A 25,285-nucleotide genomic window follows, 5' to 3' on the forward strand; every position below is an offset into this window, starting at 1 on the left:
AGGTGTTGATAAACAGCCTAGATTTAGTTACATTTGGACAGAATGAGGTTATTAAATTCCCTCGTTCTGCCTTTTAGTCCAGAAAGCAGATACGTGTTTATTTAAAAATGTTTCAGCAATATTATACATCTATGAAATTACAAAACAGGTCATGCTGCATTTATGCTTGGTCCACATGTGGTTCACTTACAAAGGTAGCCTGTTTAAAATGCAACTAGTCAGTGACATCAGTTCAGCCATTTCTGTGGGCGCTACTAAAAAAACCCACAATGTTGTCTTTGGTGCATCCCTGGCAATCACAAGTAGTACCTCTTCCCATGACATGTTTTGTCCTCTGAGCAAAGTTGCTGACATTGTTGAGGGATGAGTGGATACACAACAGAGCGCTGCTTGAGATATGCTTCGCACTACACTGTATTCACACTACTTTAAACAAATTAGTAATGGTATCCCCAGGTGTATTGCAGAATATACAACTGTGTGATTAGAATATCCATATGCACTGTGGGACCCAAGGTATGTAGAGGGAGATATGAACCTTCCATACAAATATGAAAATCAACAGTGTCCCCCTATTCCATATATAATCAGTGAGCCCACTGCAGGAAGAGATATCAGGCTAGCTTTCCATTTGGTGATAGTGACATGCGGCGGCATTAAGAAATCACCCTGAATGTGCCGGAGTAGATAACTGAACATGTTGGGTGTCTACTGGAGATATATTTACACAAAACAGGGAGCAGACAGGGTAGATCTAATTGACTAGGTAGCAGTTTGCCAAGGTTGGTGTGGCAGGTCTCAGAGTCGAGTGGATGAGGGGCTTACAGAGAGGCCGTCAGAGAGCAAAAGATTAGTGCTGACGTCTCTGCCACATCAATTACAACCTGCTGCTTGGCTGGGGAGAAATCCCCACGACTGCCTCTTCAAGGCCACCAAGCACAAACTGGGTGTGTCAGAGGTCGTCCAGGGGAGGAAGCAAAGGGCCTCGGCCGTCCCAGTGGGAGTCACTCCTGTGAGCTGGTAGTTCAGAGTCCCCTGTGGAGGGAGGTGCCACAGAGAGTTTCACAGCAAACACCAGACCTGCCACTCAGTGAAGCCACAAGGTCCGACACAGTTGGGGGTAGTGGAAAGAATGGAGACTACTGTATAGCTTAGGCTATTTTTCCTGTCTTTATGTTTTTGCATAAATGTATAATAATAATCTCATATCATATACATTAAACGGCTTCTTCATTACAAGTCATTATGCCTAATTTAGCAGTTAGAGAAATCCTCTTTGCTTTATCAAAACACCAAACCCACATGCAGAGCAGGGATGAGAATCTGTATCTAGATAATGAAATTTAACTCGTTTAATAAGAGTAATGCTGTTAAGTTTTCCGTGCAGATTATTCTATGAAAACTGAAAGAAATGTTTTAAAAAAATTTGTTTATTTAAACACACTTCTTGAGAATAAGCTCTCTATCAGTGTTAAAAGTAAAATTCTGGGGGAATTGTTATTGTACTTTGTTGTTAAATCCAAATGACTTCTACTGTAATTCCAAACACTGCTCAGCAGACAAGAACACAATGCCTGGGTGCACTGGCCACCAGGCCAGAACGGCATGATGCCATCACACAGTGTTAGGTCTCCTAATCTGCTTGTCTGTTGTTGTTGGACCAGTCAGAACCCCCACCCCAGTTCATCCAGATCTGCATCCTTGTCAGCAGGGGGCTGACATCAGGCATTAGCCAGTGGGGCCTCTGATAGTACCAACACCTTCGCTTTTGGCTTGAACCCCTACCACGAACTCCACCACCAGGCAAAGAAGAACTATGACTACAATGTCCAAAGCACTCAGACTGCTAAATTATTTTTCTTGATATGAGTGTTGCTTCAGCAGCTATGTTATACTTCCACTGTTCACAATTTTACATCTTCAGGCTTTTGTGCCGTTATTGGCTATATCAACATTACATCTACTTTATTCTCTATTGTCAACTTCCAGTCCCATCGTATATATAAATGATGTCATTCAACCTGTCATGCATTGTGTGGTGACGACAGAGGCAGAACAGCATGATAAAGATCTAAGAAGATCAATCCTTTAGTTGACTAAACAAGTAGAAAATGGTACTTCGGAGACTCAGAGAATGGCATCATAATCCCATTAACTTTAATTAGATTTATGTGATGCTCACCTTTCTTCTGTGACAACAAATTAATGATAAGCCAAAGAGAATTAAAACAGTGGTAAGTGAAACCCTTTTCTTCCCCCCAAGGCTCTCTACTGGGTCCCAGCCTCACCTAAAAGCTCATGAGAATTTAGATCAAACCCCTCCTGTGTAGAGCTGAGTGAGACTGGCCATAAATTGCTAATAGACTAAATGAAACGAGGTAGGAGGCTCCTGCTCAGCAGCAATTACCCCTCAGATGTAGTCATTCATATCCCTGCATGTCTGGTTTCATCAGGGCAGCACCGGCACTTTGTCAGGCTGTCTTTGTTGCACAGCATCGGGTTGGTTAGAGGACCGACCATAGAACCGATATGCAGGGGAGCATTTGAAACAACAAAGTGCCGTTTGACTGGCTCGCCGTTCACAAGAATGGCACCTCTTCCTGCCTTTCATGTAGCATGGGTTTGTATAATCAATTATTAATCAAAGTTGCGTTTTGAAACTGAAACTCAAAGACACGTCTGCCACACTTAAGTAACTCCCTGTGTTTTTTATTTGCTTGGTTGCCTTTTCACTGCTTTATTTACGATGCTCTCGCGGTGTTTTAGATGAGTTACTATAAAGGCAAAGTGTGTCTTCATGGGGTAGTGAGTTTATTTTGGGGGGTGCGATTTATAACAGCCAAAGGATTATTATGCGATATGATGACCGTGAGCTACAGTGAGTTAAATGTCTATTCAATCATATGTTTTATACTGTGCAGAAAATAAGTTATGTTTGAGTGGCTATTTGTCCAGATATATAGTATTTACCTCACCAAAATTAGACTCATTAAGTCAGTTAGCTCCTTTTTAGTATATGAAAGCATGACAGGTCTATGTGTTAAGAAAATACACAAAATGACAATTTTGGTGCTATACATACATATACAATATATACATACATCTATAAATAATATATATATAAATCTTTTTAATTAAACTGAGTTTAAAGTTCTACTTTTACACTGAAGGCAAAACAGAATTAAAGCAGATAAGGACTACAAGAAAAAGTAAAGCCGAGAAACAACAACAACCTTGCCGGCTGAATCAATAACAGAGTATTGATGAAGATCTGCCACATCAGAGTGTGTGCTTTAAGATTTTGGTCTTTTTGGCCTTACAAAGATTATAACAGAATTATCAGATCTTTGTAAAGAGGCACAACAAATATATCTTGTTCAGGATGGAAAATTGTGACTCATGATTCATTAATTTAGTTTTTCTTCAGCAACAGAGGATAAATCAAGCTCCTATAAACCTCTACAGTTGTTTTAGTGTTAATTTTTCAATGGAAGATAACCGAACAAACACCTATGAATAAATATTGTGCCACTTGCAACTCAATTCAACCACTTGATAAAAAATTCATCCATTGTTTGGGAAACTCAAAACTCTTCTGTCCACCTTTTCTTGTTAGACAAATTGAAGTGTGCACTGAGGGAGGGAGACCAGCAGTAAACACAGAGAATCTATTTAGCCATCCCATTCCAGGGCTGAGAGGAGCGCCGGGTCCTTCAAAGGTAGAGGCAACAATGTGAGTGACATCAGGTCATCCTGCCTCCTCACAGTCACCTGGCTGATAGAATTGTTCTGGGGGGAGATAGGAGGGACGTATGAAGCACAGCTTTTTTGTCATTGCCATATCTTATGATTGATGGCTCCATGGCCGCAGTGAATCTGCCCTTTTTAAATAATTTATGTGGCCCATCGCTATGGACAAGTAGCTTATAACCGGGTTGTTATTTTTCCATTGACTGGAGAGATCAATACTTTAAAGACATGACATAGCCACTAATGAACTACTTAAATGGCTCTCTGGAGTGCAAAACAATTTACTCAAAGCAAAGAGTGAAAACAATTTTATTGCTCTCAACTGTAAAGTTCTACTTTAATGGGTAAAGTGTAAACAAGAAGAAAAGTGATGTCCAGCATTGGAGTCAATTCTACTTGAAATGAAATTGCAATCCAAATTTTAAAAAAAATCTCTATTTTTGAATTCTTAAATGCTGGAAATCACTTTGGTAATGTGCATTTGCATTAAATCTAACCTGGTGGAGTGTCCTGAAAGTGACACTTCTAAACCCCAAATAAGCAGAGCAAGTCCCTAAAACAGCCCAGTAGAGTTGCACGTTGTAAATCAAAAGGCCGCTGTTCATTCTCCCTCTAACAAAGTGACAAATTAGGCAAACAATAGTGTTTGAATTCTTATTAAAGTTGATTAATTCATATCATTAGCTGATCACACAACAGCTCATAAAATATACTAAATTAATTTCTTTACTGTGATTAATACATGAAACACTTGAATTAACATCAATAAATCAATTTGTGAATCAATTACATTATCATGTTTAAATACAGAGCTAATAGTGTACATTAACTAGAAGTGTAGAAGTGATCATATATCATTTGGCATTGTAAAGAGTAAGAGCAGAGGAGCATCCTTAAATGATCAACGATTAAAGAGATCCAACTCTTAACCTTAATAGGTCCCTGTAAAACTGCACGATGATGTTACTGCGAGTTATCTACAAGGAGAATCTGATGTAAGCCAAGCTTCCTTTAATCTTAAATTAATTCAGTACAAGATTAGTGTTGCTGATGCATATAAGTGATGTAAACTCTGACAGCAAACCCTCTGCAAATGCACTATTTTAACAATACTGATACTAAAACTAAGGCTGGGGTCATCTCAAACAATTATTCTATTTGATACATAGTTTTCCTGCTGCAAGCTAAGCCTTTTTTTCCCATTTATGTTAAGGATACTATAAGTGAAGTGAAGACAAAATGCCTTATCCAATTTAGCACCTGGAAACTGCCTTGTATAAGTGACTGCTTGCTTCACTATGAACAAGCCAGCTATGAAAGGCACGTCAAGACTTCTTTCTGGTTGCACCGTGGAGAGCTACACACTGTAGCTGCCTTAAAGGGCTGCTGCACAGAGGTGTGAGAGGTCCTCTCAACCAGATGTTGTGTGGATCAGTCAACAGAGCTAACGTGACACACTTTGTAGAGAATTACACTTCTACCACAGCGAGCTTAGGGCCTATATGGTCTCGCTAATAAACCTGGACCTTGTAATGGCTGTCTGATCACTCAAACGTAGGAGCAGTAGCAACAGGAGGACAAGGAAATGTCATCCAACATGGATAGAAAATGTACCTCCACCTTTGTTTAAGGTTCATGCGGGCTGAGTTTGATTGGTTTCTGTGTTTGTGCCAGTGCTGACTTGTTAGATGTTATACGCACCAGACTTAAGAGTTTTTTTTTAACCACTTGGCCTGCTGGGGAACCTGGCTGTCCAATATAGGCAGGGTTTATGAATGAAGCTCTACTAGACCTTAAGGAGCTGCACTTAACATAACCTGAGGAGATGAACAGTAAAATAAAACTACTTATAATGGCCAAACCTAATGAATTGCAAGAACATTTGGCGGTATTATTCAAACGAGTGAATCAATAAGGCCAACTGAATTTTTTATTGCCATTACTATTGACAGATTTAATAAATATTAGAAAAATGTTATTTTAACCCCCAAATATGTTGACTTCTGGACAAACTATTTGTTGGCATATATATATATATGAGACTATGGATCAATGCATTGTTGATTTTGCTCTTTTCTTAAGATTTATTGACAATCTGAAAGTATTGATCGCCACACTTATCTTTATCTCCATGGTTAGTCTGTGGTCTGTACATACCTTTTGTGTGTAATATCCAATACATGTCATATGTAAACAATAGACACACTGTGACATAACATCAATAAAGCAACAGCATAATATTTGCATATCACAAAGGTTCCACATGACAATTATTTAATAAATTAAGCCACCGATGTGTCTAAATGTTCCTTTCTTTTTTCCAGTTCTAATAATTATAATCCCTTTAAAATCTCCAGAGTTAATCCAAATGCCACTTAAGAAGACTTTCTTTGCTACAGATGTAACACCCACCGGCCTCTTGTGTCTTCTTCCATAGCTACTGATGTATTCTATGATAAAAAATAAAAGGCGTACTTATAAAATACATGAGTGAATCAAAATGCTTACAAACTTGAAACAATCCATTATTATAGAAAGGATTGAATTAACTCCACTCTTGCACTAAGAATTGTTTGATGCCTTGAAAGATAATTTGCCATGTAATTCTTTTCACCTACACAGATGCACCAGCATACGAGCCGTACAGTTTTTGGGTTTTTTTCTCCCTTACCATGATAACAACCATTAATTCATCAAGAGTAAATAAAATGTTTTGTTGGGAAGGGACATTAATTATCACATTCATCTGCTTGCTGTTCCAAACTGAGCTATAATGAAATGTGCTGTAATAGAGATTGCTCTTGGGGAGGCATGCCGTTTATGAATCGCAAGAGGTGCAGCAGCTGCCTTCCCCCTTGAGAGATAGAAATTTATGCCGTATACCCTGCTGATTGTTGAGAAGGTAAAGAACCAATAGCAGCATGTTCAGAGGTTTAATTTAAAGTGTGTTTCTCACTAGGCTGCTCACAACACTTAATTAAACTCTGCTGTTTTGGCAATGACAAATGCTGTGGTGCAGGAGGAAGCTGGGCTGCTGTGACTGAGAGGCTTTTGTAATTTCTTTCATGTGCAGCGATGGCCAGATCCAGGTCAGAAACTGTAGAATTAAAGAACTAAACAAGATTCAGACATGGGGAATAGGAGGGCAAGGGGGTGGGCGGTTACAGTCATTTCTTTCGCAGGAACACATCTATTTTTCTCTCTTTTTACGTCCTCTTTTTCATTTTTGGAAAGTTTTGTCATAGATTTATGAGGGCTTAGCTCCCGTGCCTGGTTTCCCGCACGTATTGCCTTTCACACTGTCGTTTCCTAAGGCATGTGTCTACTTGATGGAGACTTCAACATTTTACTGAAAGGTATGATGAATAAAATGAATAGCATGTTCCTGCACAGAATATTGTTCCTATTATTTTGTAATGGTCTGATCTTTCTATTAAGTCTTTTACCATGACTCTTGATTTGCAGAATCATATTTTTACCACAGGAAACATTAAGTTTAAAATATTCAAGCAAGTGCGAAATTTAACTTCAGAGGTCTAACACACACAACATCAAACTCAGAGCAGTCAACAAACTGACAGGGAGTGACTAATAGCTTTTTTTCAGGGTATAAATCCAATTCATGCCAAACAAAAATCTTATTTTGTTTCTGTAATGGTATGAACCGTATTACTGTGCATTTCATGAGATTCATTTAAAAAGGTGGAGCCAGTCTAGCACACAGCCTCTGCAAAGCCCTGCTTGCTGCCGTGTTATGAAGTCGCAGAACTCTGGCTATACTACCAGGAAATAACCACAAAGATGCCTGCAAGGCATAAACAGGAGCTGGAGCATTTCATTCAATAATGTAATCCATACTTTTAGGTAAAAGACTTAAATTCTTATGTACTTTTTTATTACTTGAGTGAATGGCACCACACATTTTTTTTCCCTGTCACATGTCAATCTTTTTACGCAGACCTTTACCACAACTGTATAAATAAGTAGTGTTTTTACTGGTACATAGCAAATAACAAGTCACATGATACAATTTCAAGGTGTTTCCCATGAGCACAAGCTCCTCAAGATTTAGCGCCTTTAAAGGCTAATACATCCTATTTTAGTACATTAATCTTTTTCTTTTTTGCAGCCTAATGTTAGATACTATTATTAAACTCTCTATATAGAGTCTGTAGCTTATGTTTTTGCCATTTTCTCAAGGCAAATTCTCTCTCCAGTGCAATACATTAATAGATATGGACAGACAATTATAACCGTCTTCAGGAGCATGTAAGAATGTTTCTACCCATTCATTTTGAAATTTAGTACAAAAACACCATTAGAAAATGTTGTGACTGTGAATGTGAGAATTAAATATAAAAACAGAAGCACACATATGTAAACAAAACAAAACAAAACAAAAAAACAAGAAACATTGTGTTTATTTAGCTGCTCATATAGGGGATGCAAACAGCTCTATATGTATTTTGGTGTTCTGTAAATGCCAGGGAGACACAGCAGCATCCGTTGGAGTTAACGGTGCAGCACTTTTGTGTTCAGTAGCACAAATCATTAATCATGAGGCCGGCCATATTCTTGTAGTGCCTGTGCTTTCATTACTGGGCCTAATTAAACAGTTCTGTGAACTGGAATCTCAGATTCCTCTGTTACAGATTATCATTAATTATGGTGAAAGTGCTCAGAGATGTTGGACTCAATTATATTCTGCTCAACCCTGGCAGTGGGGTGATTCATTGTTCTGAGCACTCCACAGCCGTACTGTCTCTGCTTATCACCAACCTCCACTTTTGTAAATTGGGCTCTGCCAGCCAACAAACTAAGAATTATGTGCTGCTTTTTTCATTACAGACATGTTGGAGGAGCACAGACCAATTAAGGGTGGGATATTTTGTGTGGAGTGATGAGGCAGGCATTGGTGCAAGGAGATGGGGGTTGGATGGGGGTACTAAGGGAATGAGCTCACCACCATGCTTAAGTTGGGGCTTTATTGCCATGTGTGGTGGATCTCTCCACCAGGTCTATTGACTGATTATGCTAAGCATATTTTCTCAATATCTCAATGCTCTCAGTATTGTAATTGTAAAATTAGAATGTGGACAGATATGATACTGATATTTCGCTGCTAGTACTGTATACAAACACAGATTTTCAGTGTTGTGGAGAAGGGTTTAAGTGGAGATTTCTATTATAGTGGCAACTTGGAGTGTGTCTAGCTGGGAGGAAAGTGATAACTTTTCATAATATTTGTGTATGACATGCAACTTTTTATGCAGCTGAACAATGTCAATATTACTTCTTTGGTCTTATGCAGGGTATGTGGGGTCTATGATGGAAACAGTGTATGAATGAGATTATTGGTCACCTTTTTTGAGGGTCAGAGAATTGAGAGGAAAATCTGAATCAAAGGGAAGTCGACGTTCCAGTGGTAAGCTTAGGCCTTAGCGGTTTGTACAATTTCATATGCCACAGTAGGTAGTGATTTTAATATATATGAAAATCAGGCGGAACTGTGTGCAGGTGTTGCTTATAATATCACCAGTGGGAGATTTTACAAAGCAGGGCTGTTTTTGTTTCCTCCCACTACAGGGCTGTCTCAGAATGGCTCAAAAAAAAAAAAAAAAAAAAAAAATCAGTCTCACTTCCATTTACTTCAAAAATTAACACCTTGTGGTAAAAAAGAAGAGATGTGAGAGGAAGACAAAGCCCAATCTGAAATGTCAAAATTTAATTTCACAGTATCTTTGTTTTCCTCATAGTTCCTTAAACTATGGCTGATCTAATCCCATAATTCCCCCGGCAAAGGGGCAAGAAATGGGATTTTTCCTTCAAGTGACATAGCACCAGCTCATTGAAAATGTAATGCACTACTTCCAAGTCACAGGTCAGCCGGCAATCTGAATTTTAAAAGGACTGTGAATAATATTCTGTTTTATTTTGAAAATGAACTTTGTGGCCTCCATCCTGAATCCAATATATGTCTTAATCTTCTGGGCTCTTGAAGCTCACATCTATGGAAGAAGGCCTTTGACTCCTGAACCTAATAAGGAAATCACTTGTTTTCTCATCCGTCTTCCCAGTTTTATAGGGCCCGACGCAAAACAGTCTTTTATTTTAAAAGTATCTGATGAACTGTAAAATATGTGTTATATAATATCGAGGCATTTCTTCATTTTTATACGTACGGAAAAAACATTACTCAAGAGAGCCAATACAACACTAATCTGTCAGTAAATATAATGATAATATTATTGTCATCATCATTGTTACCATTTTTTATTATATTTTACAAATTCAGATAGGGTATCTTTTCCGCAGTGCATCCTAAAGATGAAAAGATTATCATTTGGACATTTATTGTTATTCTGAACTGAACGTGGCTGACAGTGGCAGTGAATTTCAGCGTTAATTACGCACTAACCTTTTCAGAATGGATATTTAGACATGCTGTGTCCTGCGACTCTGAATGTTTCAGAAATGAAAACATCCAACGCCCGATCAGTATCTACTCACATTAGCATAGTGTTTTAAAGCCCAGTGCCCTAAAACATGCCACGGAAATCCTCTCCTATTTATCTTAAAATAGCCACTTAACTTTGACTGACACTAATTCTTACTACATGAAACTGTAGAAACCCCTCCATTTCCCCCTTCTGTCTCTGTCAGAAAATTACAAAAGACAGAGTTTGTGATGTCCCCAGTGTGCAAATCCTTTTATTCTGTCAGATTACAGCATTTGATATGACGTAGTGCGGCATTCTGGCCTCACATGCCTGCCAGAAAGAAGGGACCTGTCAGCAGCAGAGGAGAGCAGTGCAGATCATCACTCTGACTGATCCACAGGCCCAGAGACTGTCATCTCCTCCGACTGTACAAGTCAACACAAATAAAAGTGAGGAAGCAAAAGCCATAATGACTGGGAGAGATCCAGGCTCATTGTGGCCATTACTTTTATTCAAACCTTACAGATGACATGATGTGAAAAATGAGCCTGTGTCTAGTCGGGTGCCCATTAGTGAGTGAGCACATTATCTCCCCTTTTTCACATTGAATCTCCTCCCTGCATGCAGTGGCAGATGCTCCCAAGGAGTCACTCACTTTTATGGGCTTTTGACTGCAGTACTCTTTTAAATACAAGGGCCTCCACTAGGCAGAGATGATGTATGGCTGTCAGTGCTCTTTACCTCACTGACAGATGCCTTCAGTGGATCCCTGCTTAAACCTTCTGTCTAAAACTAACGGGGACAGCTAACCTCTTCCTTCACAGAGCAGACAAGCATGCATCAAATTGATTATTGCTGGAGAGGGGGTGATTTCTAAAAAATCTCTATTACCAGACAATTACAGTGCAATTTACTTAAGTACAGTCTGAAGGCAATCATGAAATACAATTCCCCAAAACCCAAACGAGTACTATACTCAGAACCTAAAAATTATAAATATTGAATCTATTATATGGAGTATAGGAGAAGATAAATTTGATTACCACAAAATGAAGATGGACTAGTGGCCCACACAAAAAAGAAAAAGAAAAAAAGAGGAAGAAGACCCATTGAAGAAATGTTAAACCTCTTGATGCAGTAACACCGCTAATTGTTATCAAAAATCCCCAAGATGATAAAGGAAAATCAGTTACTTTGTCAGATTACTATGTTTAAGACGCATGGAGGAGACTGACAGGAAGAAGAAAAAGTGCTTCTCCTTCTTTTCCATCTATCTAGGTGGCAAATTTATGTGGTACACACTCAGAAACAAAAAAAAAACTTGCTTGGAGATATTTCAACCTATTTTTTGGCACATTTTCAAAGGAATGAAGCAACGCAAATTTACAAAGCCTCAACTTTGATATGAATTCTACAAATTTTTTCAGTGAACAGACATAACGGCAATTCTTTGCAGACTCTTGGCAAAACCCTCCGTCTGATCTTTTAAGGGGTGATGAAATGAATATGTAAAAAGTGGACTTGTAGGAAAATAAGAAAATGTGTGAAGTGAGAAATAAACATAATGTCAGCTGAGAAACATGTGAATAAATCCCCTTTTTCATTCCCAGTGGCCAGTCATGCATCAGTGTACAGTGTGCTGCAGTGAGCAAATATTCAGCAGCATGGAAACCCCCAGAGAAGGTGGAGCTTATTTTTAAAATAACAAACTTTATTCTACAATAAGAAATACATCTAGATGCGGTGCTACAGAGCAAAGCTCAGAGGTTGTGTTCGGTGACAGGGAGCCTTGGCTTCTCTCAGGCATGAGTATGAACCACAGCCGCTTGGTTCAATCTAATCTCTGACAAGAAACAACAAGCCTTTGGGACACCCCTGGGGTCCACCTCAACACCACACAACATCATAAGCAGCTCAACTCAGAGGGTTAGATCTACTGTAACTGTCAGGGGAGAAATATGTTTCCATTTTACTACTTCAGTGGCAAGGAAGACCATACAAATGCTCCTCTATTGCCTTCACTATTGCTCACTCGTTTGAATCTCTCTTTTCTCTCTTTCGCCTCTGTCAGTTTTCTCCCAGCACACATACTCAAGGGGTTCCTTGGTGACTGCGTCCCATTACTAGCAAATGACAGCTGCACAACAGAGCTGAATGTCCCCAGTGACTCTGTTCACCACATTCCCAAATCCAGAAGTGTGCAGGATAAACAGGATTTGGTAGTTTCAACCCAATTCACTTCTGTCTGTTAAATTAGTCATTTGAAAAAAGTTGCTCCAGGGATCAACAGTTATGCAAAAATTGTTATAAGATATTAATATTTTCCTGAAAGAAATTACAGCATTTTATCATTCCCTTGTCCAACACACACAAACTTATCAGATGAGTAATGTTAATTTATCAAAAGGTGCCAATACTTGTCACGAAGTACTAAAACCAAAGATATACAGAGAGCAGTTATGCATACTTAGTTTCATAATTTTTAATCAATTCCAATTAGTATATTTGCAAATACTGACAATATGAATGGTATGTCAATATTATATACTGCAGTATCTAGGCCATTTTTTAAAATTATATGTTTATAATTATTACTGATTCCAATAAGCCTATTCAGTAACAGTAAAGTCAATTGCAACAGGCTGTCATTAATTTCAGCAGCAAGGTGACTAGGTGACCATTTTATCTGGTCACAGACAGTAAATTTCAGTACCACAGGGTAATGTTAATACCATCAGGGCAATGCCTGTTATGCTCAGAAGGCTTCACAGTATAATAGTTTATAGATGCAAGTTACTGTTGACTGTTCACATTGTTCACACTGTTCAGACAGTCTGTTCCACTGTCAGTGTTTATCCAAACATACTAAGTTCCAGTGATTCCACAAGGATCTCAGGCATGATTGTGTTAATCACCTGACACACCTGATTTACCGATTCATTTTCCCCATTCATCTTGGGCAAATGTAGCGACAGCTTGCAATCTGTTTGTTTTGAGTTGTCAAAAAGGAACCAAAGGCATGTATCAACACGGAATAAATGCTACTGCAAGATGTCACCGGCTGCACATGAGATGATGAATTGCAATCATATGTTAATCAGTCGAAGTTGCAGTGATGAGTTGTTTACATGGCGTTCCGTCACGAACCTTGGGCTGCTTTATAGATATGGGTTCTCAAACTGACAGGAGCAGGTTGCCATTTGTGGTACTAATGAACAGCTTTAACTTTTTTTTTGTTTTGTTCTTTTTTATCTTGTTTGTTTTCCAGCACCATAGGAACAACTAAAAATGCATTTATGGATTAAAAAGTGTCTTCAGTGAAAAATTAACTGAGTTTGCTCATGCGATTATAATTACTTTCTTTAAATTTGGCCGCTTGTTATTGTTGTTACAAAATGTATGCACGACAAGCGCTGCTAAGACTGCCTGACAATACTGCAAAACCAGTAGCGTTTTCATCCTTCATCACTCACTGTATTGCTCGCTGACGTGCATGCAAAACCATGTAATGTATGTGTGGGTGTGTGCGTGTCTGTTGTGGAAAGCTGGCCACAGAGCAAACAGCAGTAGGTCCAGCAACAAGGTCAATACTAGCGTAAGTACCTTTTTATTTCCCTAGCCTCCCACAGTGTTAGATCCCACAGTTTGTCCAGCAAACGTACTAATGACTGGGATAGCCTTTCTGCTTTGCTTTTGGTTTCCATTGGTAGGAGAACGGGCAGGAGCTAGCTGATACTTTAGTAATTAGAGGACACTAATATGACAACACATACACAATCTGTAGACTAATATTGAGATAAAAGGGAATTAGGTACAAAAATCAATATCTCAGATATTAAAACGACCATAGTATATATATTAACAATATTTTAGCACATAATTTAAAAAGAATATCTAAAATATAATTATTCTCTTCTATTATTAGTATTCAATAACAATATCTCAGAAGTGACCTAACTGTACCTGAAATTTTCTTTAAAAATAAATGTGGAGCTACTTCGTACGGTTGATAAGGCAACATTATTATCAGGCATATTTTCATGCAATAATTAACAGCACACTACTTGACAACATTGGTGGCTCTGCAATCTTGCATCCTGTCCTACTGGCTCAATACAACCTCTGTCAGCCATCTAAATTGTACAGTAATGCTGGGGGGTTATATTTGATGCACTGGCATATTATTTCTTCAAATGCTGCTATACAGAAACAAGCAAAACAAACAAAAAAAACACCTTCATGTTTCAAGAGGTGTAAATGTATTAAATTACTTCACACCAAGAACACCATGCATTCAGAAGCAGCCTGTATTAGCTGCACACCTTTTTTCATCATATCGCAAAACAACTGATATCAGACGTCAAATTAATAACCCACAATAACACAACAAGGGACACTAGGGTAATTTCTGGTCATGCTGCATCTGTGCCAATATTATCAGCCAATATTCATTTACTGATCTATTGGTATCAGCATTTAACTGCCAATAAATGAAAGTAAAGAAGAAACGAGGAGAACGTCTCTCAACAATGTCATTAGTGTTGTTGCATATTTCGTCCACCAGAGGGCACTTCACTATTGGAATCCCCTGTTTTTGAATACCACAAACACAATAATCAGCTAATCTGAATAGAAGCAGGTAGAATAAATAAACAGCTACACTTAAAAAATGTAAGAGAAATCTGTTTATACAAATCAGTTAAGAAAAAAAAATAGTCCTATATTTCATAATATCTGATTTTCAAAATCAGCAAATATCGGTATTGGTCGTAAAAATTCTGTATCAACTGGGCTCTAGAGGACGTGGCACTATATGGCATTACATTTAACCAAAAAAAGCATAACAGGCAGAAGGTTAAGCTTTGTGTCTAACATTTATTTTTTGATAAAAGACTCAGAATATTTATGAGTTTGCTTGGGTTATTTTATTTTAAGCTATTTATGTTTCATTTCTTTTATGATGACATTCAAGTGTTTAGTGAGCCATTGTCAACCTTTATAAAAGCACTTTTTTGCAGGAATAGTAACAATAATAATAATAACAGTATTGTGACACACTGAAACCGCCAGAACCTTAAAAAAATACTGTGATGTCAATTTCTGCCCATCACTAACGCACAGCACACTGCAAGTGAAGTATAGCGGTGAAAGCCCATGAAGTTTTTAACTGTTAGCTGATGCTTCCTTGAGGACTTGATCAATCCTGCTTAATGAAAATAGCCATGACTCTCTAAGGGATTTATTAAATAAGTGAAAATGCAAACAAGGTAATATTTTTAGAGAACTGGAAGTGACAATATAACGAAAGTAATTATAACAGTATATGAAAAATGCAGCGAGAGGCTGCTGTGTGTAAATAAATTAGAATCAAGAGTAAATAGAAACATCACAAGCACAGACACACTTATAAACTATGCTACAACTAAATTGCTTCCACACTCCATGGGCTCAATATGCGATTTAAAAGAACCTAGCGGTGGCAATATTCCTCTGATATGGTGTTTAGTTTTAATAGGAACCCTCAGCTCAAATATGAGCTGACAAACACAGCAAGACAAACACAGTCTCTCTCCGGCAATGAAATATACACTATCAAATAGACCTGTACCTTTTTGAATCCGCCGTGTGGGTGAAACTAAAGCGCAGAACAAACAGCATTCTGATATGGCTTTGAGGGTGATAACAGCGTCTGACAGGGTGGAGAGAGCAGCCTTTGGGCTCGGTGCGAAAACACAACCTGTGATTGACATGATTCCCTGGCCTTAGAGAAGTTTACCTTTTAATAAGAGCTCAGAGAGGCCCTCTCAACAGCCTAGGCTCTCACCGACAGCAAGGGACGTTTGGGGAGGTGTATGTGCATATGTATTTATGTGTGTTAGGCTTATTTGTGTGCATGTGTATCGACCCACATGTGTATCTGTGCCCACTTGTAGCAGATTTCAATCAAGGATTTCAGCCATGCCCAAATATCCCTTCTCTTTTGGGCTGAGTTGTTTGAAGAAAATGAGTGGATTCAGGATCAAGAGCCTTTCTGGAGGAATTTAAGTCTGTTTGAGGATTATGACTTCTTCATCCTGTACAAAGCCTGCAGAGAGAGCTATATGCTAGCCCTTGGTGGCCGGGCTTAGCAATGCATTCCAGACTGCGATATAGAAGAGATAAAACCCAGGAAAGACATCACGGCGTTGGGCACAGATCTGCAAAATAAACAGGGAAATCTGAACCTTTCCAATTTTCATGTTGAATAATTCTTTCATGGTCTTAGAATATGCATGCTTAAAATGTTACAGATGTGCTGTAATAGGAGGATATGTGGGAGGGTGAAGAAAGTTTTTCCTAGTAACCTCAAATAATACTGATGAAAACACTGCTCTTTAGCTGATAAACATAATTGCAAGCCCGCTTACTGCTTTTGTGAAATCCTGCAAACATTTCTCTGTACTTCTGACTCATGATTTCCTCTTCATGCTGGGGCTTGTTTCTTTGAACTCATCAAACTGCTGCAAAAGCCACACCTCTTTTCCTCTGACTTATAATTACAATTATCACGCCAACACATCCCCTGCCAGCTCTGCTCAGCATCTTCAGGTTTCAGCCAGGCTTCCTGCAGCATTGACAACATGCCGGATCTATTTCTGAGAGATGCCACAACTAACCTAGCCTCCAGTGAAAGCCACAGTGACTGTGAGGGCCACCTCGCATAAACTTCGGCTGATGAGAAAATAATGTCTGCACCGCAGCCAGCTACTTCTGGATCATCTCTGGAGCGGGCGCTGCTTAAATCTGTCATTATTTACCCTGTTTACAGCATAACCTGAAAGCATAACAAGAAATCAATAGAAAATGGGGACAAATTACTGTAAGCATCAATATTTAAGACAGCTGAGATAAAGGGCTCTGAGCTGGTAATAGATTCTTTCCATTTACCATAAGCTTATTGAGAAGAGGGTTTGTCAATTGCTGATAAGCCCATTAGTTAGTTGTTGATAAAACAATTTAGTATCATTAAAGCTCTAAATATAACAAATAGAGCTTGTTAAAAGATAAGATTAATATCTAGCAATCATGTTGCCTCTCTTTTCTGGTGCATTTCTTTATTTTGACATAAACTTCAATGTAATTGTGTAGCTCATAATGAGAATTTACAGCAACATTATGCAGCAAAATCCAGTGAGTAAGGTTGTTATGCAAGAAATGATCTAACTTCTGATACCAAGTAGCCTCAGACTCTGACATTACAGAACAGAACGTTGATCTTGCCTGTCTACCAAGAATAATGAATATTACCACTAACTATTAGAATGTTAATACCATTATAAAGTATATTATTAATACATCGTACACCCAAATGTCCCAAGTACTTAAACAGATTAAGAACTGTAAGCTTAATTTTCCTTATAAATCCTACTAACTTGAATTATTTGAGTTCCTGGGACATTTTCTTCCTATTTAAGATGTAACTGATTGACTAAGCAAAAGATACGTTTTGTTGTTATGTGGACTGTGTAAGGAAAGTTTTTGCATTAGTAAAATATTATGTATCTTTTTCAAACCACATTGTTGTATGTTTCTTCCATTATGTTTTCTTTTTATTTACTCAGGCTGTGTTTTAGTACCTTAATGTTGGATTAGAGAAGCAGTGGCACCATAGGTGGAGTGACACCCCTTTGCTGGTATCTATACAGAGAAAATTATTTCTGATTAGAGAAATTCCATGCATGACAAAAACAATATCAGGCCTTTACTCACGCTACAGTCCTTTTGTGTGTTTGTGTACCTTTAATCCCATGGGGTATGACAATTAAAATGATCATGATAAGTAAAAATTAAAATGCAGCATGTAATCCAAGTACAGTTTACAGTGATTTTGAGAGTAAACATGCTTTATTCAGCAATAAAAGACACATAATAGAACACACACATAGATAGCTAAAACCTCCTAACAGTATGTGAATCTCAAGAGTGCTTTGCTTTGTTGTGAAGGTTACCTGACTTTGCTCTACCCCAAAGCAAAGAGACTCAACTCGCTTCACTCTTACATCTTTTGTTCTTGATCAAGTTACTAAACCCGTACAAAATGCAGCCAAACGCACGAAGCAAAGCGATCATCCCGGGCAAAGGAAGCTATGAACGAGCAGGAAAGAGGAAGTAGCATCTCCAACAGACAGTCGCAGCAGGGCACGGACTAACTATAGCCACATCAATGACTAACTCTCACAGCAAGGACACCTCCCTTCACTTTGAAAAGAAAATAAATTAAACAACAAAGGGGGACACTGACATTCACAGCCTTTCAGTTTTATTGCACCAAATAACTACTCGTCATACGTCCAGCACAAGATCATTGTTAAGTTCAGTCCATAAAAACAACACGAAGAAGAAGAAAAAACATTTTGAGAACAAGAAGTTTTCTTCCCAGCTGGAATGATGATTGCTTTATGAATTTGTAGTTGATGTAGAAAAAGGTTCCCTCATCTCCTGGCCTAATATGGTCATTCCAACACAGGAGGACACCCATCTTTGTACTTCTTCATGCATTACACACACAATCAATAATGGAAAAATATACACTGTGAAAGGCCTTAGTTGCACTGCCTACAAGCGGCATTGATTAATGATTTTGTGCCAGTTATGACAGCAAGGTGCATGCAGTGAAGAGAGTGGAAGGCCTTTTTAATAGTGCAAGGAGAGAATTAAATCAAACCCAGGAGGGCCTCCACTGGAAAGGAGAGATGCTGCATCTCTCTGCTCTAAATCACAGCTCTACTTAAGCCCAGCCTTCTCTTTCCCCATTTTTCTACATTATCAAAGGAAACCTGTCACTGCTGTCTATGGTAAAGTTTACAAATCATGATTTATCAGAGAGAGGATCTCTAAACACCTGTGTGAGAAAATAAGCATCCCCTGCATTATTATTTATAGGCCAAAAAGTTTGTTTAGTCTTCCTTTGACTTGAAAGCGTTTCAAAACTTTGAAATCCAAGTTTTGAAAAATGCATTTAAAAAGCATTTGATTCCATTTGCGTACCTGCATATGTCATGTCCAAACAACGTCTCAAGTCGTTAAGTCGTCAGTGCAAAAACAAGCAAAATGCAGCTTGATATTATCCCAGAGTTGGCTAAATTAAATTTAAAATTTCGCAAAAACAAATTAATAAATAAATAAAATACACTAGGAAGAGAAACATGTTTAGCAGATTTATAACCTCTATTTTCTTTTCAAAAGGCTGGAGATTCTCAAATAGCCACGAGTCTTTATTTCTAACAACATAAGGGAATCCTAAGGACCCTCCTAGGTCTGCTGTTAGAGATGCAAACATCACACTTTTAAAACCTACAATCCATACATTTAGCTCAGACATCTCTAGAAGAACAATATTTTAAATACACAGTACATTCTGAAATAGTCCATTACTAATTTTTAAACCTTTATGTCTTGAGAGCCCTAAACCACAACCCAGTTTTGAGACACTTTGTGCAGTGCAAACCGACAAAGCCGCAGAAGCTGGGGAGAGAAAATCCTTCTTACTGGCCACCAAGCCCAGTCGCTACCAGAATACTCCAGAAAAAAGCAGCTGCCCGAAAGCCATATAAAGAGAGGAGACGAACCCAGGGTGATGAGCACTCACTCTGTCTTCTCTTTGTTCCTAATACAGAACTTTCTCCAGGCATGAGCTTTCTGAGTAAGATATATAAGATAGAATAACCACAGTGCTTTGTTTGTATAGAAAATACATTAGGATAAGACTGCTGCAAAAGTTTGAAAATGCCATTGGGAATTAGTGTGTAAATACACATTGTTGATGGGAAACTGATGTCATTAGAAAAAAATATATATATATATTATTTTAACAAAGACTGTAATTAAATAGAAAACACACATTCTACACATGTGCACTTAAAAGGAAGCAGATGTAACACAAACACTGAATATGAACATTTTTTTCCTTTTCTATTATTTTGTTCCATTAATATTTCAGTTTAATAATTAATAATAATTTTTTTCATAGCAATACCTAAGAGTGTGATGTGAGCTGATTTGTGTTGTTAGGTTAATGGCCTGTGCATTTCAAATGTTTCATTGTAACATTTGAAGACAACTGGTAAAAGTGTCCACTGACTATAAATGAACAGAGCTTTAAATCCACCACACTTCCTAATGTAAAATAATTCCTTTTAAATTTAAATGTTTTTTTATAACCATAACCAAAGCAAATATCAGTTAAATAATAATTTCATCATTTCCCAAACTTTAAACACTGACCAGGCCTGAAGGTTAAAGAAATCACAAACTCCTTTACTATTTAAAAAATGTTAAAATATTTATATGAGAAAAAACAAAAAGAAACCGAGGGCTTTGGGGAGGGAAATAAGCAAACAAGAAAACCGTTGCTCTAAGGGAAGTCCGGGCTGTAAATGTGCACAATATTCCACATTATATACATGTCATTTCAGAGTGCGCTCCAAGTGACGCAGTGTCAAATCTGTGTGACAGATTTAGGTGAACGCTGGTGAAGGGAGCTCTGCGTGGGGAGAGCGGCTTAGGGCTGACTCAAGCAGCCAGTACAAGATCTCCAGCAGGCAGAAAGGAGCCCTTCTCAGTGCGGAGCAGATGCCTGTCCAGCCCACCAACACCGAGTGCCAAGCAATAACCTGACACCATTGCCATCTTCTGACTATATTCACACATGACTCTTGGTATATACTGCGTATGGCGAAACACTGACAAGAAAAGAAAATGCAAAGGAAAATTTAAAGCTGCTTCAAAAGGCTACAGTCGAGTGTTCTATCGATAAAACCAATATTAGGAGTTTTTTTTTATTTTAGTAAGACTGAATTGGTTCAAAAAGTTCATGCTTTTCATGATATATACAGAGATGTGAACTAAGACACAGAGCCAGTATGTTGATTTATAATGTAATGTCTCCCTCTTCAGGTGGATATTGTGTGAGTCTTTCAAGAGTCCAAAACAAGAGGATTTGATTTTGACTGAGGACTACTTTTGTCTTTTTTTTTTATAAATAAAAAGAAATCTGTGTTTGTGTATTTTTTTTCATATAATGGTTTTGTGTTTATGTGCAGTGAAACTTGAATTTAAAAATGTACCTGTGGACATTTTAATTGAACTATGATGAGATTTAACAGTTTATTTTGAGGTAGAAAGCAGTTGTTTAAGCTGAAGTTTAGATGTAATAGTGCTCTGAGAGTAGGATGCTGGGAAGTTCATTCTGAAATCTGGGAGCTTCCTGACATCTAGTGGACAAAACCGAGGCTTCGCCCATGCTAGTACAAGGCAGCTGCTCTATAAATGCAATTTTAAAGGGTAAATTTTTCATTAACAGTGCATATCTAGCCAACATATTCTGGCAGCTTGCAGATACCATTTATGAGTTTTCGGGTTTTGGGGTTTTGTTTGTATTTTGTTTTAAAAGCTTAAATGTTTAAATTCCATTCAGGCATATTTATCACAATAGTAGTACAGCCTACAGTATTCTTAGTACTTATTATTTTTTTAATACATTATGAATCTTCTTCCGAATCTATCATATTCACCTTTATCATACATTATAGGTACAAAGATAATAATAATCTAGGAAGACAAATGAGCCCAGGGTAAATACACATATGTAGAAATATGAGATACAGGAGATTGTCTCAGTCTGGAGTTGCCCCTGGTGAGAGGCGGCGGGCTGGGGTGGGTATTCTAATATCCCCTCGGCTTGCTGCCAGTACGTTGGGGTTTTTCCCGGTGGACGAGAGGGCTTGTTCCCTGCGCCTTAGGGTCGGGGAACGGGTCCTGACTGTCATCTGCGCTTATGCGCCGAGTGGCAGTTCGGAGTACCCAGCCTTCTTAGAGTCCCTGGGGGGGGGGGGGGGGGGGGGTGCTGGAAGGTGCTCCACCTGGAGACTCTGTTGTCCTGCTGGGAGACTTCAATGCTCACGTGGGTAACGACAGCGAGACCTGGAGGGGCGTGATTGGGAGGAACGGCCTCCCTGATCTGAACCCGAGTGGTGCTTTGTTATTGGACTTCTGTGCTAATCACAGTTTGGCCATAACGAACACCTTGTTCGAACATAAGAGTGTCCATAAGTGCACGTGGCACCAGGACGCTCTAGGCCGTAGGTCGATGATCAATTTTGTAATCGTATCACCAGACCTGCGACCATATGTTCTGGACACTTGGGTAAAGAGAGGGGCTGAGCTGTCAACTGATCACCACCTGGTGGTGAGTTGGATCAGGTGGCGGGGGAGGACGCTGGACAGACCTGGTGCACCTAAACGCGTAGTGAGGGTGTGCTGGGAACGACTAGCAGAGGCCCCAGTCCGCGAGATCTTCAACGCACACCTCCGGCAGAGCTTCAACAGCATTCCGAGGGAGGCGGGGGACATTGAGTCCGAATGGACCATGTTCAGCGCCTCCATTGCCGAAGCTGCTGCATTGAGCTGCGGCCGCAAGGTGGTTGGTGCCTGCCGTGGTGGTAATCCCCGAACCAAATGGTGGACACCAGAGGTGAAGGGAGCCACCAGGCTGAAGAAGGAGTCCTATCGGGCTTGGTTAGCCTGTGGGACTCCGGAGGCAGCCGACAGGTATCGACAGGCCAAGCGGAAGGCGGATCGGGTAGTGGCTGAAGCAAAAACTCGGGTGTGGGAGGAGTTCGGAGAGGCCATGGAAAAAGACTTTCGGACTGCCTCGAAGAGGTTCTGGCAAACCGTCAGGCGTCTCAGGAGGGGAAAGCGGTGCTCTACCTGCACTGTGTATAGTGCTGGCGGAGCGCTGCTGACGTCGACTGGGAAAATTGTCAGGCGGTGGAAGGAATACTTCGAGGACCTCCTTAATCCCACTGACGCGTCTTCCGAGGAGGAAGCAGAGTCTGGGGATGAGGGGAATGACCCGCCAATTTCCGGGGGCGAGGTCACTGAGGCAGTTAAACAACTCCTTGGTGGCAGAGCCCCTGGTGTTGATGAGGTCCGCCCCGAGTTCCTGAAGGCTCTGGACGTTGTAGGGCTGTCCTGGTTGACACGCCTCTGCAATGTTGCGTGGAGATCAGGGGCAGTACCCGTGGATTGGCAGACCGGGGTGGTGGTCCCCATCTTCAAGAAGGGGGACCGGAGGGTGTGTTCCAACTACAGGGGGATCACACTCCTCAGCCTCCCCGGGAAAGTCTATGCCAGGGTGCTGGAAAGGAGAGTTCGTCCGCTAGTCGAACCTCGGATGCAGGAGGAACAATGCGGTTTTCGTCCTGGTCGCGGAACACTGGACCAGCTCTTCATCCTCTCGAGGATACTTGAGGGTGCATGGGAGTTTGCCCAACCAGTCTACATGTGTTTTGTGGACTTGGAGAAGGCATTCCACCGTGTCCCTCGGGGTGTCCTGTGGGAGGTGTTGCGGAAGTATGGGGTGTCTGGCCCATTGCTACGGGCCATTCGATCCCTATACAACCGTTGCAAGAGCTTGGTTCGCATTGCCGGCAATAAGTCGGACTCGTTCCCGGTGGGTGATGGGCTCCGCCAGGGCTGCCCTTTGTCACCGGTTCTGTTCATAATTTTTATGGACAGGATTTCTAGGCGCAGCCAAGTGGCGGAGGGCTTTCGCTTCGGTGGCCTCAGAATCTCATCTCTGATCTTTGCGGATGATGTGGTTCTGTTGGCTTCATCGGGTGAGGGCCTCCAGCTCGCACTGGAGCGGTTCGCAGCCGAGTGTGAAGCAGCGGGAATGAGGATCAGCACCTCCAAATCTGAGGCCATGGTTCTCAGCCGGAAAAGGGTGGAGTGCCCACTCCGGGTCGGGGATGAGTTCCTGCCCCAAGTGGAGGAGTTCAAGTATCTCGGGGTCTTGTTCGCGAGTGATGGGAGAAGGGAGCCGGAGATCGACAGACGGATTGGGGCTGCAGCTGCAGTAATGCAGACGCTGCACCGGTCCGTCGTGGTGAAGAGGGAGCTGAGTGTAAAAGCGAAGCTCTCAATTTACCAGTCGATCTACGTCCCTACCCTCACCTATGGCCACGAGCTGTGGGTAGTGACCGAAAGGACGAGATCGCGGATACAAGCGGCGGAAATGAGCTTCCTCCGAAGGGTGGCTGGCCTCTCCCTTAGAGATGGGGTGAGAAGTTCGGCCATCCGGGAGGGGCTCAGAGTAGAGCCGCTGCTGCTCCACATCGAAAGGAGCAAGCTGTGGTGGTTTTGGCATCTGACAAGGATGCCCCCTGGGCGCCTCCTGGGTGAGGTGTTCCAGGCATGTCCCACCGGGAGGAGGCCCCGGGGCAGACCCAGGACACGCTGGAGAGATTATATCTCTCGGCTGGCCTGGGAACGCCTTGGTGTTCCCCCGGACAAGCTGGAGGAGGTGGCTGGGGAGAGGGAGGTCTGGGCCTCTTTGCTTAGGCTGCTGCCCCCGTGACCCGGCCCCGGATAAAGCGGATGAAGATGGATGGATGGATGGAGATAATAATAATCTAGGAAGACAAATGAGCCCAGGGTAAATACACATATGTAGAAATATGAGATACAGGAGATTGTTTTCCAGCAATAAAAATCTTTTTGCATTTGAAAAACATGGTGGTGAGAGCCTGTTCTCCTGTATCCACATGAGCCATATCATATCATTCACGGTAATACCGGTATAATGTCGGGCAATGATAAGAAAATGAAATATTGCGATAGAATATGGGTAAAACACGCATGCGCAGTGCCTTTGTTTTCATACGTACATGGCGGAAAAAGCATGGTGGCGACGAAGAATGAGGAGGGCGAAAGCGGATCGTTGAATGAAACGGATGACCAAAGTTTAACCAAAAGGTATTTCCAGTGGAAATTGGCCGACATATCCAATTTCCACTGGAAATACCTTTTGGTTAAACTGTCAGCAAGGAATTTGCATTTGCACTGTTAATTTTTTATATACCTTTAATGCACCTTAAAAAAACAGCTGCCTGTTTAAGTGAAAATACATTGATGGGGTTCTTTTGCACTAATAAAGTTGTGGAGTTGTAAAGTATTTTGTCTTGCGTCAATTATATCGTTATCGCAAACTTTCAAGTATATATCGTGATAAATATTTTTGGCCATATTTCCCTGCCCTAATTCAAACCCCAATG

At 40.3% G+C, this 25,285-nt stretch overlaps 1 protein-coding gene across 4 annotated transcripts in view; it reads right to left on the bottom strand.

Annotated features, from left to right (window-relative positions):
- Positions 1 to 25,285, bottom strand: part of LOC146500772 (uncharacterized) — a 112,024-nt gene that overhangs the window by 78,995 nt on the left and 7,744 nt on the right. The window contains exons 3-5 of one of the 4 annotated variants that reach the window (XR_014869755.1): positions 17,807 to 17,867; positions 16,847 to 17,004; positions 3,121 to 16,387 (exon numbers count right to left, since the gene is read on the bottom strand). The exons of the other annotated variants lie outside the window; for them this stretch is intronic. The gene's annotated coding sequence lies outside the window, so the exon portion shown is untranslated. Of the gene's footprint in view, positions 1 to 3,120; positions 16,388 to 16,846; positions 17,005 to 17,806; positions 17,868 to 25,285 lie in introns of those variants that run through there. 4 annotated transcript variants of the gene reach the window in all.

The sequence above is a fragment of the Neolamprologus multifasciatus genome, chromosome 16, assembly GCF_963576455.1.
Source record: "Neolamprologus multifasciatus chromosome 16, fNeoMul1.2, whole genome shotgun sequence".
NCBI classification, from domain to species: domain Eukaryota; kingdom Metazoa; phylum Chordata; class Actinopteri; order Cichliformes; family Cichlidae; genus Neolamprologus; species Neolamprologus multifasciatus.